The sequence below is a fragment of the Desmodus rotundus genome, chromosome 6, assembly GCF_022682495.2.
Source record: "Desmodus rotundus isolate HL8 chromosome 6, HLdesRot8A.1, whole genome shotgun sequence".
In the NCBI taxonomy this organism is placed as follows: Eukaryota; Metazoa; Chordata; class Mammalia; order Chiroptera; family Phyllostomidae; genus Desmodus; species Desmodus rotundus.
The window spans coordinates 13,032,723-13,047,860 of NC_071392.1; the positions used below are offsets into that span (position 1 = coordinate 13,032,723).

Here is a 15,138-nt window from a genome sequence, read left to right on the forward strand (position 1 = left end):
TTCCTATTCTAATAGAAGAAAGAATTCCCAGGCGTTCATAAATTTCTGCCTCTTGCCTGGAGACAACTTTATCTACACAGGCAGATAAAGCACTAGTGTCCCTTGGTTAGTGATAAACTGCTCCGCTGCTTTGCTGACTGCAGCAGGAGGCTGGCCTCACCTCAAATAAATCCTCTTCCCCTTCCTACACTGGGTCCTTTGGTCTCATCACTAGGAAAGGTGGTCTTCCTAAAATGACGTTGAAGACCTTCCTACTTTGGTCACTTTAGGGAATGAGCAGATGGTGAGCCAAGCCTCCACCACTGAGGTTTTCTGAACTTATAGCTGGGAGATCACTTACGTTGTAGGGAAAAGTAAAAACATGAAGTTCAAACTAGGAAAAGGGCAGACTTTTGGGAAACTGCGATATTCGGGGGCATGTTTTTGCACCCAACTCTTAGTCCCATAATCAACCTTCCACAGGAAGCAGAGAATAGCAATGGAAAACAATCGATGGAGAAATCTCCGGGGATGATGGGAAAATCTTAGTAAAAGCAACAAAGAGTACCTGTCTGAGGTTTTAAAAATCTGAGTTTTCCTTTTTGTCCTGGGAGCAAGAGGTTATAAAATAAACCAGTTAGGAATTTACACGAGATAAGAATATGAGAGGGGAGGGGAACACAGAGAGAGAGAGAATGAGGGGCTTTTATTTTTTTATTTTTTAAAAAATATATTTTATTGATTATGCTACTACAGTTGTCCCATTTTCCCCCCTTTATTCCCCTCCACCTTACACACACCCTCCCACCCGCATTCCTCCCCTTCAGTTCATGTCCATGGGTCGTACATATAAGTTCTTTGGCTTCTACATTACCTATACTATTCTTACCCTCCCCCTGTCTATTTTCTACCTACCATTTATGCTTCTTATTCCCTGTACCTTTTCCCCCTCTCTCCCCCTCCCACTCCCCCGCTGATAACTCTCCATGTGATCTCCATTTCTGTGATTCTGTTCCTATTCTAGTTGTTTGCTTAGTTTGTTTTTGTTTTTGTTTTTTTTTTTATGTTCGGTGGTTAATAGCTGTAGGTTTGTTGTCACTTTACTCTTCATATTTTTGATCTTCTTTTTCTTAGGTAAGTCCTTTTAACATTTCATATAATAAGGGCTTGGTGATGATGAACTCCTTTCACTTGACCTTATCTGGGAAGCACTTTATCTGCCCTTCTATTCTAAATGATAGCTTTGCTGGATAGAGTAATCTTAGATGTAGGTTCTTGCCTTTCTTGACTTTGAATAGTTCTTCCTAGCCCCTTGCATGCAAGATTTCTTTTGAGAATCAGCTGATAGTCTAATGGAAACTCCTTTGTAGGTAACTCTCCTTTTCTCTTGCTGCTTTTAAGGTTCTCTCCTTATCCTTAATCTTGGCTAATTTAATTATGATGTCCCTTGGTGTGTGCTTCCTTGGGTCCTACTTCTTTGGGACTCTCTGAGCTTCCTGGACGTCCTGGAAGTCTATTTCCTTTGCCAGATTGGGGAAGTTCTCCTTTATTATTTTTCAAATAAGTTTTCAATTTCTTGCTCTTCTTCTTCTCCTCTGGTCCCCCTATGATTCGGATGTTGGAATGTTTAAAGATGTCCTGGAGGTTCCTAAGCCTCTCATTTTTTTGAATTCTTGTTTCTTCATTTTGTTCTGGTTGAATGTTTCTTTCCTCCTTCTGCTCCAAACCGTTGACTTGACTCCCAGTTTCCTCCCCATCACTGTTGGTTCCCTGTATATTTTCCTTTATTTCACTTTTCATAGCCTTCCTTGTTTCCTGTAATTTGCGACTATATTCAACCAACTCCATGAGCCTTTTGATTACCAGTGTTTTGAACTGTGCATATGATAGGTTGGCTATGTCTTTTTCCCTTAGTTGTATTTTTTCTGGAGCTTTGATATGTTCTTTCATTTGGGCCTTTTTTTTTTTTTTTTTTTTTTTTGGTCTCAGTGCGCCTGTTACGTAGTAAAGGGCAGAGCCTTAGGTGTTCACCAGGGCGGGGCAACCCACACCTGTGCATTGTGACGCTGTCTGTGGGGGAGGGTCTGAGTGGGAACAGTGTCACTTGCTTAGCTCTCTGCCAGCTTTCAGTCATTTCCCCCGCTACCCACAAGCAAATTGGGCCCTTCTGGTTCTGATTCCAGGGTGGGTGGGTTTGTGTACGTTCTAGGACCCTGCGGGTTTCTCCAACAAACTCTCCTGTGAGGCTGGGAGTTTCTCCCGCTGCTGCCTTAACCCCAACCCCCACAGGTGTTTTCAGTCAGGAGTTTGAGGCTTTATTGCCCCACACTGGAACCCTAGGTTGTGTGGTCTGTCTCACTCCCCAGTTGTTCCTCCCAGTTTATCTGCACACAAATGTGGGACCACCCGGTCCACCAGCCACCACCTTGCTGTGAGTCCTCTCTGCCCAGTTGCCCGTCTCTGCCCCTCCTACCGGTCTGGATGAATGTGTCCTCTTTAACTCCTTGGTTGTTAGACTTCCATACAGTTTGATTTTTTTTGTCAGTTCTGGTTGTTTTTTGTTTTTAAATTTGTTGTCCTTCTTTTGGTTGTGTGAGGAGGCACAATGTGTCTACCTATGCATCCATCTTGGCCAGAAGTCTATTATCTGGGGCTTTTATTTTTTAAGTCTGGAAAAAAATCTCTAAACAAACTTAAAAATGTTAAGTAAGAAGTGTTGGAACCACTCAAGTGCACCATAAAACATATCCCTGAAATGAACTTGCAAAATCTCCGAGAAATGGAGGAAACCCTCAGGTGTCCAGGGATACCTGCTGATTTGGGCATTTGAGGATCAGGCTTCTCATTTGTCAAACAGACTGTTTCAGGGCACCGCTAAGCCTTTTCAATTCTACCACAGGGACATTCTCTAGCTAGTTGCTGTGATAGTGGGTGAAGTGCCATCACCAAGCTCTGCAGGGGCTTCAACCTGAGCCTTCCAGAAGCCCTCCCCACGGAAGGTGGGGGTGCGAAGTGGGTGACCTCTGCACCCAGTCCTCACACTCCTCAGTGTCACTTCTCTGCCATTTCCTTCCCACTGTCTGGCTTCCTTCCTCGGCAGCTTTGAGGCAATGCCTATTTTGTTTTACAAAAGGCTTCACCTTGTGTGAGTGGCCTTCAAGGTCTATATGGGACTATTTATTTTTTATTTTTTTGGTTTTCAAATGATCTTTAACTGAAATATTTTCCTTTGTGGTTCTTCATTAACTAGGCATTCACTGCGTCACTGTTAACGTCCTCTCTGATGTCATGAGATGCCGCAGCCCACAGCCTGGGCAGTCCCCAGAATCCCTTTAATGGTTCCAGAGAGTTCTCTCGCTAACGATCAGCACTGCATCTGCCGGGCAATGTTAACAATCTCACCAAAAGTGATATTTCCACTGTGCTCAATGTGCTGTTGCTTCTTTCTGTCTCTCAGCAGTTCTTTGAGGGCTTTGATGCCCAGGGCAGAGGCAGAAGGCACTGCCTCAGTCTGGGCCTGCCTGTTCTGATGGTCAGATTCACTGTGATCCTCAGACCCTTCCAATGACTGGTTGCTTTGGCGATGTCTTCACCAACCTTTTTTGGAGACAGACCCAGGGGGTCAATCTTGGGGGCCAGGGCAGGCGCAGCACTGACTTCCCCACTAGTGCACCTCAGGTATACGACTTTGATCTCGTTGGGGTTGAACTTTGGTGGCATGGTGGCAGCGGCTGGTGTTGGACGAACCTGAATTCTAGGCGCACCTAAGACTCCTCCAAGCCGAAGGTGGAAAGCCAGATGGGACTACTTAGTGACAGAACAAAGGCAAGTTTCCATGTAACACCTGGGCAATTTTCACTTGACTGTTTTTTTTCCATGATACTTTTGAGCAATGATCTTATTTGGATCAGTTTTGGTACCTGCAGTGGACATCTGTAGTTTTGGTCTGATTAGCATCCCTTTCCCTGCCCTTGGGAAACAGCAGCCAGGTACTACTTCTAGGAACTTAACCCTGCTCCACTGTAGTCTTGATGAAGCTGTCAATCAAGGGGGGAGGGCGGGATCTGAGACCCAAGCTGGGCCAATCAGACTCTTCTGGGAGTTTTAATCACAGGTGAAATAACATCAGGTCATAAAAATAATTCCAGCCCAGTGAGGCACCATTAATTCCTACTACGTCAGAGAGCACACTGAGGAGGCAGTGTAGCCTTGGGAGTACAAGTTGTAGAGATAGATTGTTTGTGTTAGAAACCTAGCTCTGCCACTTTCTGAATAGTACCTCGGGCAAGCTAGTAACCTCCCTATGCCTCAGTTTCCTCAGATTGCAAATGAGGGACAATAGTACTTCCTCATAGGATTGTTAGCATTACATGAATCAGGCAGCTCTTTTCAGGACACAAGAACGACTCTGAGTATTTGAAGCGGAAGAGGAATTTGATGCATGGAATTGGAAATATAAAAATCAATGAAAGGCTGGAGAAGCAGGCTCCAGCCTGCAGCATTGGCCTCTGGAACGTACTTCCAAACTGGCCTGCCAGGGAAGCTGCCTGTTCTGCTGCCGTCAGGAAGGTGGGCCATTAGTAGATCATCACTGAGACAGCTGACTTCCAGAACACAGTGCCACGGCTGTGACCCAGGGACCAGAAAGGCATTTGACTACTGCTGTGACCACCTTTCATCACTCAAGAAGCTGGGAACTGGGCAGAGGTCAGGACTCTGTCTGAGAGCATCAAGATCACTGAGGGTCAGTTTTTAAGGTTGAAATGCTGGCTGCTGGTAAAAGTGTTTGTATTTGTCAACAGGTGATGGAACTTCTGAATGAATGATCTGAGGACCCTTGCAACTCTGTGTTCTTAATTCCCAAGCCACATGCAAAATTTAGTTTCATTAACTTGTAATTACGCTTCATTTCTGTGATTGCAAAGAGGGAAGATGGTAATTCACAGGCCCTGCAGCTAAACAGCAACATTTATTGCTTGCATCTTCCTGACTCCCTTGAAATGCAGTTTTAATAGCATAATTCACTTTTGTAATCCTGGCCTGGTGAACTGGAGACCTGGGCAGAGCAGTGGCATGCACTGTCTTCCACTGAATCAGAGGAGATGAGTTCAGGGGCCGCCACAGCAGGGCCTCCCTAGTGAGGAGGGGTGCTGGCTGGCCCGTGCGGCGAGGGAGGTGTGGAGCAGGAGGGCTTGCTGAGCTAAGCCAGGTATCAGAGCTGCTTCCTCATACTGCTTCCTGATGCAGTTGAGGCTGAGTGCCTGTTACCTGGAGCAGAAGCCACTGAACCAGCATTTCTCTCACTTGAATTGACTACGAAGCTTTTTGTTTGTTTGTTTAATCAGGAAAGAAATTCTGTGTTAACTAGGCTTATTGTGGTGATCATTTTGCAATATATACAACTATTAAATCATTATGTTGTATACCTGAAACCAATATAATATTTCAATTAAACCTCAATTTAAAAAAATTCTCACATGCTGAATATTGGATTAAATGATTTTTACTGTGAATACTTAAGTATGTAAAATACAAAGTTATGTAAAATTTTGCACACATAATTTACATGATTCCATATTTTAATTTATATATGGAATATATATTCCATGCCAGTCCCATTTTATATATACATACTATGTTTATACATAGTATGTGTACATATTATACATACATGTAATGTATATATTAAATGATATAATTATAAAACAGTACAGTGCAGTGGTTAAGAACACAGGTTCTGGAGCCGGACCTGCCTGGGTTCAAATCCTAGAGCCACCACTTACTTGGTATGTATCCTTCGGCAACTTAATCCCTGTGCCTCAGTACACGACTGGTAAAATGCAGACAACAGTACCTGTCTCACAGCGTTGTTGTGAAAATTAAATGAGCCAATCCACGTAAAGTGCTTAGCACAGTGCACGCCAGGTAGTAAGCTCTCAGTGCGCACAAGCTCTTATTATAAAAACACAGTCAGTGTATGCATGGAGCACAGACACACCTGCAAAACTAGTGTCGTTCCAGGAAGCCACGTTAATTTAGTACAACAGATGATGCTGTTCTGAAACTGATCCGTCGTGTTGTCTGGGGTCCAGCTCTGATTTACTTTGGCTTTCGTGTTCAGCGCTAACGCAGAGGATGCCTGTTAGCCTGGCCTTATTGGCTAGTTCAGGATAATCAAGCCCTAGTTAATTACAACTCTGCCCTTGAGCATTCCTGAAATGATGATTTTAATGAAATGCTCTTGAAAACTCTGTGGAACGTTCTTGTTCATTCAAAAGTAAAGTTAGTATCACCACATCCTGGAAGTCAGCAGTAAGTGAGTGTCTAATTGCATTATGGCTGGAACGAGAAACAGAAAAGTTCTTTCCTGTTCATTTACTGCTACATTCACAATAAGTGAACTTTCACAAGCTGGCAGGTACAGAATAGGGTCTACGGACAGAACGAGAATGTGGTTCTGAGTAGTCCGAGGTGCCTTTGCATGTGGATCCCAAAACTCTTGGCATCCTAACTACTTAACTTACTCAATTTATTTTGCACCCTTCATTGTTCATCGTAACATGGTATCATTTGGCTTTCACTTGGTAAGAATGTATTTACAAATATAAATATAAACTCTGAATTATATGGCAGAATATCAGCTTTAAAAAAAGATTATCATCAAATAAAAACTGAAAATGGAAACGATAACAACAACCAGTACTCCTGGGGAATTGAAAACCCTTGGGAATTCAAGGCCTCCCTCACTTTAGTTACTCAGTACCTGGTGTACGCTTGGGTGCTCAATAAATGTGTCTGCGGGAAGAAGAGACTCTAGTAAGGGGAATGAGGGCAGTAGCCCTTCCAGCGGTCTGTGTCAATACAGCCAGGGTAGGTAAGAGGCTGGGACTTAGAGATTTGTGGACCAGCTGGCCTCACCGCTGGCACCCCAGCTCTGGGCACCTTCAGGGACTAATTAGGAGCAGGGTTGAGATCAGCACAATGGGTAGAGGGTGGGGCTGAGATCCCACCATTGGATTCGCTGCAGAAACTGGACTGCCCCGCCCTGCAGCTGGGCCCTGTGGTAAAAGAGAGCCTGGGAAAACTAGTCAAGTGTGCAGGCAGGGAGAGAGATAACCTCCACCCACGGACCACATCTCACTGACCAGTGGGCCAAATCGCACCTGTCAACCTCCAAAACAAAATGGCCAGTAAAACAAACTCATTTACCAGTAAAAAGAGTTTATTCGGGAATAGCAGAGAATTGCAATTTGGGAGAAGCAAGCTATGGCAACCCATAGGGAAGTCTGAAGACACAAAGGCAAGGTTAGCTTTTGTATGGTGTTAGGAGGACACTGGGGATGGGGAGGGTGGTTTTGAATGGAAGTTAATTGGAGGAGAGCAAGAGTTAGAGGTTGTGGTGGTTTCTCACTGGCTGCCAGCGGTGGTTAGTGTGTTGTTGCTGGGCAGGGAGGGAACTTCCTTTTCTTAAAAGCGGGAGATGAAATTCCTATGGGAAAAATGTCCTCTCTTGTCAAAATAATTCTCGTCTCCCTTTTTCCTGTTGTTTGTGTAGACTGCAAGGAGTGCTTCAGTCCATTGGAGCTCCCTCTTCAGGGCTCCCCACCCTCCGTTTTAAGTGTGGTTTCCTTTATTTTCACACACCAGATGTGTTTGTGTGAATACTGTCAGTGCCTCCATTTTGTTCAGCTGGAGAAAAATTCACTTTAGCCTGAAGTTCAGGGCCAACTGTCCAATATGCAACAGTTTCCCATTTGAACGTGATGGTCTAGGTCCACAGCACGCAGCCTCTGCTATGGTCCAGACTCCGGGGCCCAACTCCCAGAGCTCCAGATTCCTCGTGGCTCCTTTGGAGCCTGGTATCTGCACTTTGGACAAGCGCCCACGTGATTCTGATGCAGGAAGGCTGCATTGCAGTCCTCACTCACTGCGATCCATGTTTTCCTCCGAGGGGCAGCAGGCCCAGTTTAGCTAAATAAGCTGCCGAGTTAATGAATTAAAACAGCCAGAGGATCTTTATTGATTTCCGACCACGTGCAGGGCCCTGGGCCAGTCTCTGCAAGAGAGGTGATTGTTCAACCGTGTCTCCAGCCCTTCCCTCACTGTGCGCCCCACATTCAGTGACTGGTATCTTTTTCCTGTAATTAAGCCTCCCTCTTGTGCCCCAGTTTTACTCCCCGGGTACCTGTATTGTTCCCCTGGTATTTGTGCTGGTATTTGTCTCTTTGTTCCTCCAGGGTTTCCTGGAGCTGCAGGGGTCACTTGAGTTTGGGGAACTTGCCTGCCCTGAGCCCTGCTCTAAGGAGACACCCTCCTGCCATGGGGCTGTACTCCCCTTCCCAGCCGCAGATGACTGGATAAGTGACCCAAAGATGTTCCATCCTGGTCAGGCTAGAGGAGGCTGTTGTTGGGAGACATGAGCTGGCTGCTTTCTTGGCAATTTGGAGTCTAGTGATGAGTGCTGAAATGCCACAAAGAATTAGGGGCTGGTATTGTAGATCTGGATTAATTTTGAAGTTGTTTAATTTATACTGACTTTTAAGGAACATAAAAAGGGCAGGCTGCAGAAAACAGAGTGGCCAGTTCTCAGCTTCTGCCTATTCGCCCTTCCAAGATCTGGCTACCCAGCTCTTCCTGGGGTTCCGAGGACCTTGTTTTGCAGGGGAATGAGGCCCATCTGCCTGCCTCCCTGAAGCTGTGCATCTCAACTTGGTCTATACTCCATGTCCCTCCCTGCCAGCCTGGACATCCCTAACAAGGATAGTAACAAAGATACTTAATTTGGAATTAGGATTTTACATTTCTTGTGGTCCTTAACATCCTATTTTTCCCTTGTGTTCTGTTGGTTTAGCAGCCTTTATATAGGATGAGGAAGTTTCACTCACATCAATATCTCCTTGCTGGAAGTTCATTTCCCTATTCCTGATTCTGAGTTGGCACCTTCACCTCTAAATCATATACTTTATCTTGAGGCCCTTGTGGATTTGGGGGGAGTTCCAAAACTGCTAGGGAGACTTACCAAAATTGAGGACTTTTGATACATTTTCAATATTGAATATTTAAAAATATTTTGTATTAATTCTAGAACACTACAAAAAATAGTCTCAGTGTAGTATTTTATAGCTGTTTTTTGAGGCTGTACCATATTGTCATGGGTCCTTACTCAGACCCAGGACGGGGCAGTTGTGAAGGGCAAAAGAGGATCCGTTATGCTGAAGCGCATGGTAAATGATGAACCCTAACACACAGGTGTTCAGTATAATGACATCTGTGATGTGTTCTTTGTGCTGGTTTTGTTCCTTTTTGGGGAGAGAGAAGAGGTACCAAATCAACCGTCAAAAATCATTTCTGGAACTGTTTCTTCAGATTTGCTTTTAGAGCCAGTCTGTCAGCTATATGGGAAAATTCATTCTCATCACACCATCATCACAGTCTCTTTCTGGTTTGGCACCTAGAATACTCAGTTACCCATCTGTTCCTAATGTGTTTTTAGCTGTTGAAATGAATCAGATTTACCCTCCAACTCTGAAGATCTGCCACCGTAACAGATATTAAAGAGGATAGGCCTCGAGCTCTGTATAAAGGTTCTAAAAAGGAGTTTTTAAATGCTTCGAGTGGTGGTATCATTGTTGGAATATGAGGGTAGCCTCCTTAGGTTTGCACTCATGAGAGTGGGAAAGTTTTGATGTTATAGTTTAAAAATCTGTCAGATTACTTTAGAGTCTCTCTTGACTCAAAAAATAATTTGAACCATATATCATTTTGCTGTTGTCTGCATGCTCAGCCTTCAGTACAAGGGTATAACGTGTGTGGCCCTCTAAATTATTCTTAATGGAGCATGACCATTTTCTAGAACTCAGAATGATCATGCCATGTCATTTCATAGGATTCTTCATCTTTTTGTGATTTCAGATGGTCACGCCAACCTAGTTCTTGGGACCTGCTTCATGGACATTAAGACAGGTCTGAGCAAATAAAGTGATTTATTGGGCCATGTAGTAAATACTTTTCTTACTGAGCACTTACTCTGTGCATGGCTATGTGGAAGGAATGCTTTGAATGCCCTGTGGTACTAATGAGTTGGATTTTCCCCTGTGTTTGAGAACTTCCTCTAACCTCAGACCTGAAGCGAAATTCAAGGACTGTGAGAACAAAAAATCCCCACAAGTCCTCTGTAGAGTGAAACCTTGCTTTTCCCGACAAGCAGGATAATTCGCAGGTGACATGGGCTGTATGAGTCTTCCTTGGGCTCCACTCATCAAAGTGTTAACTCGTCTTGGACATGCTTTACCCAGCTCTGACACCTTTCATCTAAGATGCTGAGGCTCTCAATAAACAGCAATTATGTCTCATGACACCCTTGTTAGCCCCATTTGATGGAGAGGAAAAGTGAGGCAGAGCAATATTTCATTGCTTACAGAGGTGCCAGCAGTGGGAGGTGGTGCCAGCCTGCCAAGTCTGGCTCTGTCTGCAACCGAAAAGCACCAAGTAACTCATTCCACTCCAGGGTCACAGCTCAGTAAATTAAATGCTCTGGTTTCTTGGTTTGAGTTTCTGACCAGCTGTATTCGCAAAGTGGGCCTTTAAACTGCCACCCTAGGGAACAGGAGGGGAATGGGATGAGATTTCGGAAGTCTGCCCCTCAACATTCCCCTTCTCTTTCTACGTGGGATATGGGAAAATTGCTCTGGCCTCTCTGGGAATGATCATAGAAAGAAATACAGACCATATTTTCAGAACTAAAAATTGAGGTTCAATTGTGTGAAAAAATATGAGTGAATTTACAGAAATGATGGAGGAGAGATTCAACATTGGGTTTGTAGTGGAAAATCCTGGGCACAGGACGTTTAAGTGTTTTTAAGAGCATTATAAGCAAGAGAGAAAATGTGGATCTGCCAAGGCAAACAATATTGCATCTCAGCAAGAGTTCAGGGTGTGGTAGGTTGGGAAATAAAAAGTTGGTGACTTCAAAGTTCAGGCAAGGGAGAAGGAGTTCGATTACAAATTCACGATGCTCCTTGACAGAAGTGGGAAGGAAGTTCTGATAATTCAGATTATGTATGCAATGATTTATTTAAGCAAATATATATTAAGCTCAATTTAACTGCCAATCATTATTTTTTGGGTTTCGCTGTTATCATGGCTCATAAGTAACCGTCATTTTGTCTTTTCTACTGATGTTTGGGAAGCCTTGGTAATCACACACATACACACCTCTACCTAGTTCCCCTTTCTTGGAGGCCCTCTGGTTTCTTTCTTTAACTGAATGAAGACTCAGTTAGAGAGACTTCCACGTTTCCCAGAAAAAGAAGTAGGCCAGATGCTTTGGGCTGAGGAGTTAGATGGAAAACAGAAGAAGAAGGAGGGAGGGGTCATGGGTGAAGGTAGGGCCTAGGGGAGATTGTAGGATTAGTACAGCTGTCACTAATTGTTTCTTGAAGGGGAATAAATGCAGACTCTCAAAAAATATGTTGGGAGGTACTTTCCTAATATACCCAAGAGAACAGAATTGCTTTGCACTATGTGAATTATTATAGTAGTAACAATGATGAGGCTGGTGAAATAATAATACTAGTACTAATGTCTACTTTTAATGAGTACCTATGTGTCTGGCATTTTTAACACTCTAATTCCTAAAACATCTTTTATATCAGGGTTGCAAATTCACTCACATCAAGATACTCATATATGCAAGGAAATGTAGTATCTTTATTTCTTTATAACTGATCTGATCATCTTTATCCTCATTCCACTAAGTATACAAAAACTTCTATATGTAAGTCCAAACTAAGCCTGATTCAGTAAATGAAGCCATCTTTTTTGGATAAATCTCATATCTGTTGGATAAAATGGCCAGACTTTCTGAGTTCCACTTTACCCCAAGAAATCTCCAAAATGCCATCTCTGGGGGGGGATGCATGGCTTATGAAACCTCATGGCCCTGGCCTGGTGTTGACCCTTGGATGTGAGCTGGTTGATGTCCAGTGAGCTGTGGTGGGTTCACCTCCATTCCCCATTCTGCTAGTTCCCCATGTTCAAACCTCACTTCTTTCAGGGCATGGCGACTTTCTCTGCTGAGCAAACCTTGCCTCTTTTGGGGAGTACTATGGATCCTTCTGAAATTTTGACTGTGATTCCCATTTGGGACAGTTCAAGCATCAGTCCACTGACCCACAGCTACAGAGCCTCCTCCCCCCTGCTGTGGTGACACATATGCCCGTTCCTTAGCCAGACCCTCAGCTCCCTTCTATGTCACCCCTTTGGGGACATCTGAGAACTTCTGGGTACTGTCTGAGCTACAGGGTAACAGGCAGCTGGGGCAGCGAGTGTCAGGCTAACCGTGCTGCGCCATACGTTTATTCTGATGTGCGCACGTACACTGGGAAGGTGGCCTGAGGAGGCTGTCCATCAACAGGGAGGGGGAGGATGCCATGCTGCCTTCCTGTCAATGCCCCTTTCACAGAGTCACCTCCCCCCTTTGGAATCTGAGCCCAGAGAAGGGTGATCTTTGGATGTGTAACTGACTGCTTGTCTTCCCTCCTCTGTCACTCCTTTCCCCTTCCTCTTTCTTGATATATTAAGTGAGTGCTAAAAGAGTTTAGAAATTTTCATCTCCTAACCATATCTGACTTTCATGAACATTGTCTTATTCATGAACATAAAAATAAGACAAATTTTAAATTCAAAGTCGCTTACTGGCTTGTGTTCTAGGCAGTTCCTGCCATGTTTTCCACAGTATAAGTCAACAGTGAAATGTCCAGAAAAGGCAAATCTACAGAGAGAAGGTAGACTGGCAGTTGCTGAGGGCTGAGGGTGGATGGCGAGGGGAGGGGGGAGGCAGTGACAGCTATAGGGTATGTGTTTCTTTTTGGGGGGTGTTGCAAATGTTCTAAGATTGTGGTAATTACTGTACAACTCTGTGAATATACTCAAAGCCATTGAATTGTACTCAATTAGATGGATGAATTGTATGGAATGTGAATTACATCTTCATAAAGCTGTTATTTAAAAAAATAAGCCACCTGGCTTGGCCTTGGAGGAAGTAGACTGCAAGGGACTATGATTTAATTGGATTTAAAAAAACACTGTGATATATTTACACAATGAAATATTATACAAAGTGAGGAGGAACAATCTACTGCTTGTCACAACATGAATATTTCTCAGAGAAATATCACACTGAGTGAAAAAAGGAGTTCATCTTGCAAATGCCATTTTGAGGTTCATAGTCAGACTTATGGTTAAGATGGAGGCGTAGGTAGACACGCTGCGCCTCCTCACACAACCACAAGAAGAATCACAACTAATCTCGAAACAAAAAATACCCAGAACTACCAGAAAATTGAACTGTATGGAAGTCCGACCACCAAGGATGTAAAGAAGCCGCATTCATCTAGACAGATAGGAAGGGTGGAGATGGGGAGCGGGGGTGAGAGGACATGGTGTGGCACCAAGAGGCAGTGGCAGTGGCAGTGGTGGCAGCAGCATCAGAATGGGCAGTCCAACATTCTTGTGTGGTAGATGAAAATTGGAAGGGACACCTTGGGAGCAAGCGATCCCAGCCCCAGGCCAGACCACTCAGCCCAGGGTTCTAGCACCTGGAAGATAAAGCCTCACAACTGTTGGCTGTAAAAACCAGTAGGGGCGGCAGAAGAAACTGCCGGTCTCTCAGGAGAGTCCATGTAAAGGGCCTGCGTGGTCCTAGAATGTATGCAAACCCACCCACTCTGGGATTCAGCACCAGGGCAGCAGCTAGAAGGGCTCCAGTTACATACAGGAAGTGGGTGAAGTGACTCCAGGCAGTGGCATTGTCCCCTCTCCAACCCTTACCCTCCTTCCCCCACCCCAGCACCACAAAGTGGTAAAGCTGGTTGCCCCACCATGGCAAATACCTAAGGCTCTGCCCATTACAACATAACAGGTGCCCTAAGACAGGGAGTGAAAGCAGCTCTACCTAATACACAGAAACAATCACAGGGAGGCTGCCTAGTTGTTTAGACAAAGAAATATGGTCCAAATGAAAGAATAGAACAAAACCCCAGAAAAAGAACTAAGTGAAACAGAGATAACCAACCTATCAGATGCAGAGTTCAAAACACTGGTGATAAGGATGCTCAAAGAACTCACTGAGTACAACAACAACATAAGGGAAGAAATGAAGGCTACACTAAGTGAAGTAAAGAAAAATCCACTGGGAACCAACAGTGAAGGGAAGGAAGCCTGGATTCAAATCAACAATTTAGAACATAAGGAAGCAATAAACATTCAACTAGAACAGAATGAAGACACAAGAATTCAAAAAAATGAGGAGAATATAAGAAGACTCTGGGACATCTCCAAAAGTGCTACATCTGAATCATAGGGGTGCCAGAAGGAGAAGAGGAAGAGCACGAAGTTGAAAACTTATTTGAAAAAATAATGAAAGAAAACTACCCTAATTTGGGGAAGGAAATAGACACACAAGACCAGAAGGCACAGAGTCCCAAACAAGTTGAACCCAAAGAGGACCACATCAAGACACATTATAATTAAAATGCCAAAGGTAAAGATAAGAGAGAATCTTAAAAGCAGCAAGAGAAAAGGAGACAATTACCTACCAAGGAGTTCCCATAAGAGTATGAGCTGATTTCTCAAAAGAAACTTTGCAGGCAAGAAGGGACTGGCAAGAGGTAATCAAAGTGATGAAAAGCAAGGACCTACATCCAAGATGACTCTGTCCAGCAAAGCATCATTTAGAATGGAAGGGCAGATGAAGTGCTTCCCAGACAAGGTAAAGCTAAAGGAGTCCATCATCATGAAGTCTTTATTACATGAAATGTTAAAGGGACTTATTTAAGAAAAAGAAGAAGATCAAAACTATAAACAGTAAAATGACAACAAACTCACAACTACCAACAACTGAATCTAAAAAACAAAAAGAAACTCAGCAAACAACTAGAACAGGAACAGAATCATAGACATGGTGATCATTTGGAGGGTTGTCAGCTGGGAGGGGTAAGAGGGAGAATAGGGGGAAAGGTACAGGGATTAAAAGGCATAACTGGTAGGTACAAAATAGACGTGGATGTTAAGAATAGTATAGGAAATGGAGATGCCAAAGAACTTGAATGCACGACCCATGGACATGAACTAAGGGTGGAGATTTGCTGGAGGGAAGGA

At 44.0% G+C, this 15,138-nt stretch overlaps 1 pseudogene; it reads right to left on the reverse strand.

The window, feature by feature from the left end:
* Window positions 1-3,225: 3,225 nt before the first annotated feature.
* LOC112306877 (large ribosomal subunit protein uL11-like) lies at window positions 3,226-3,729 on the reverse strand (annotated as a pseudogene).
* Window positions 3,730-15,138: the final 11,409 nt, after the last annotated feature.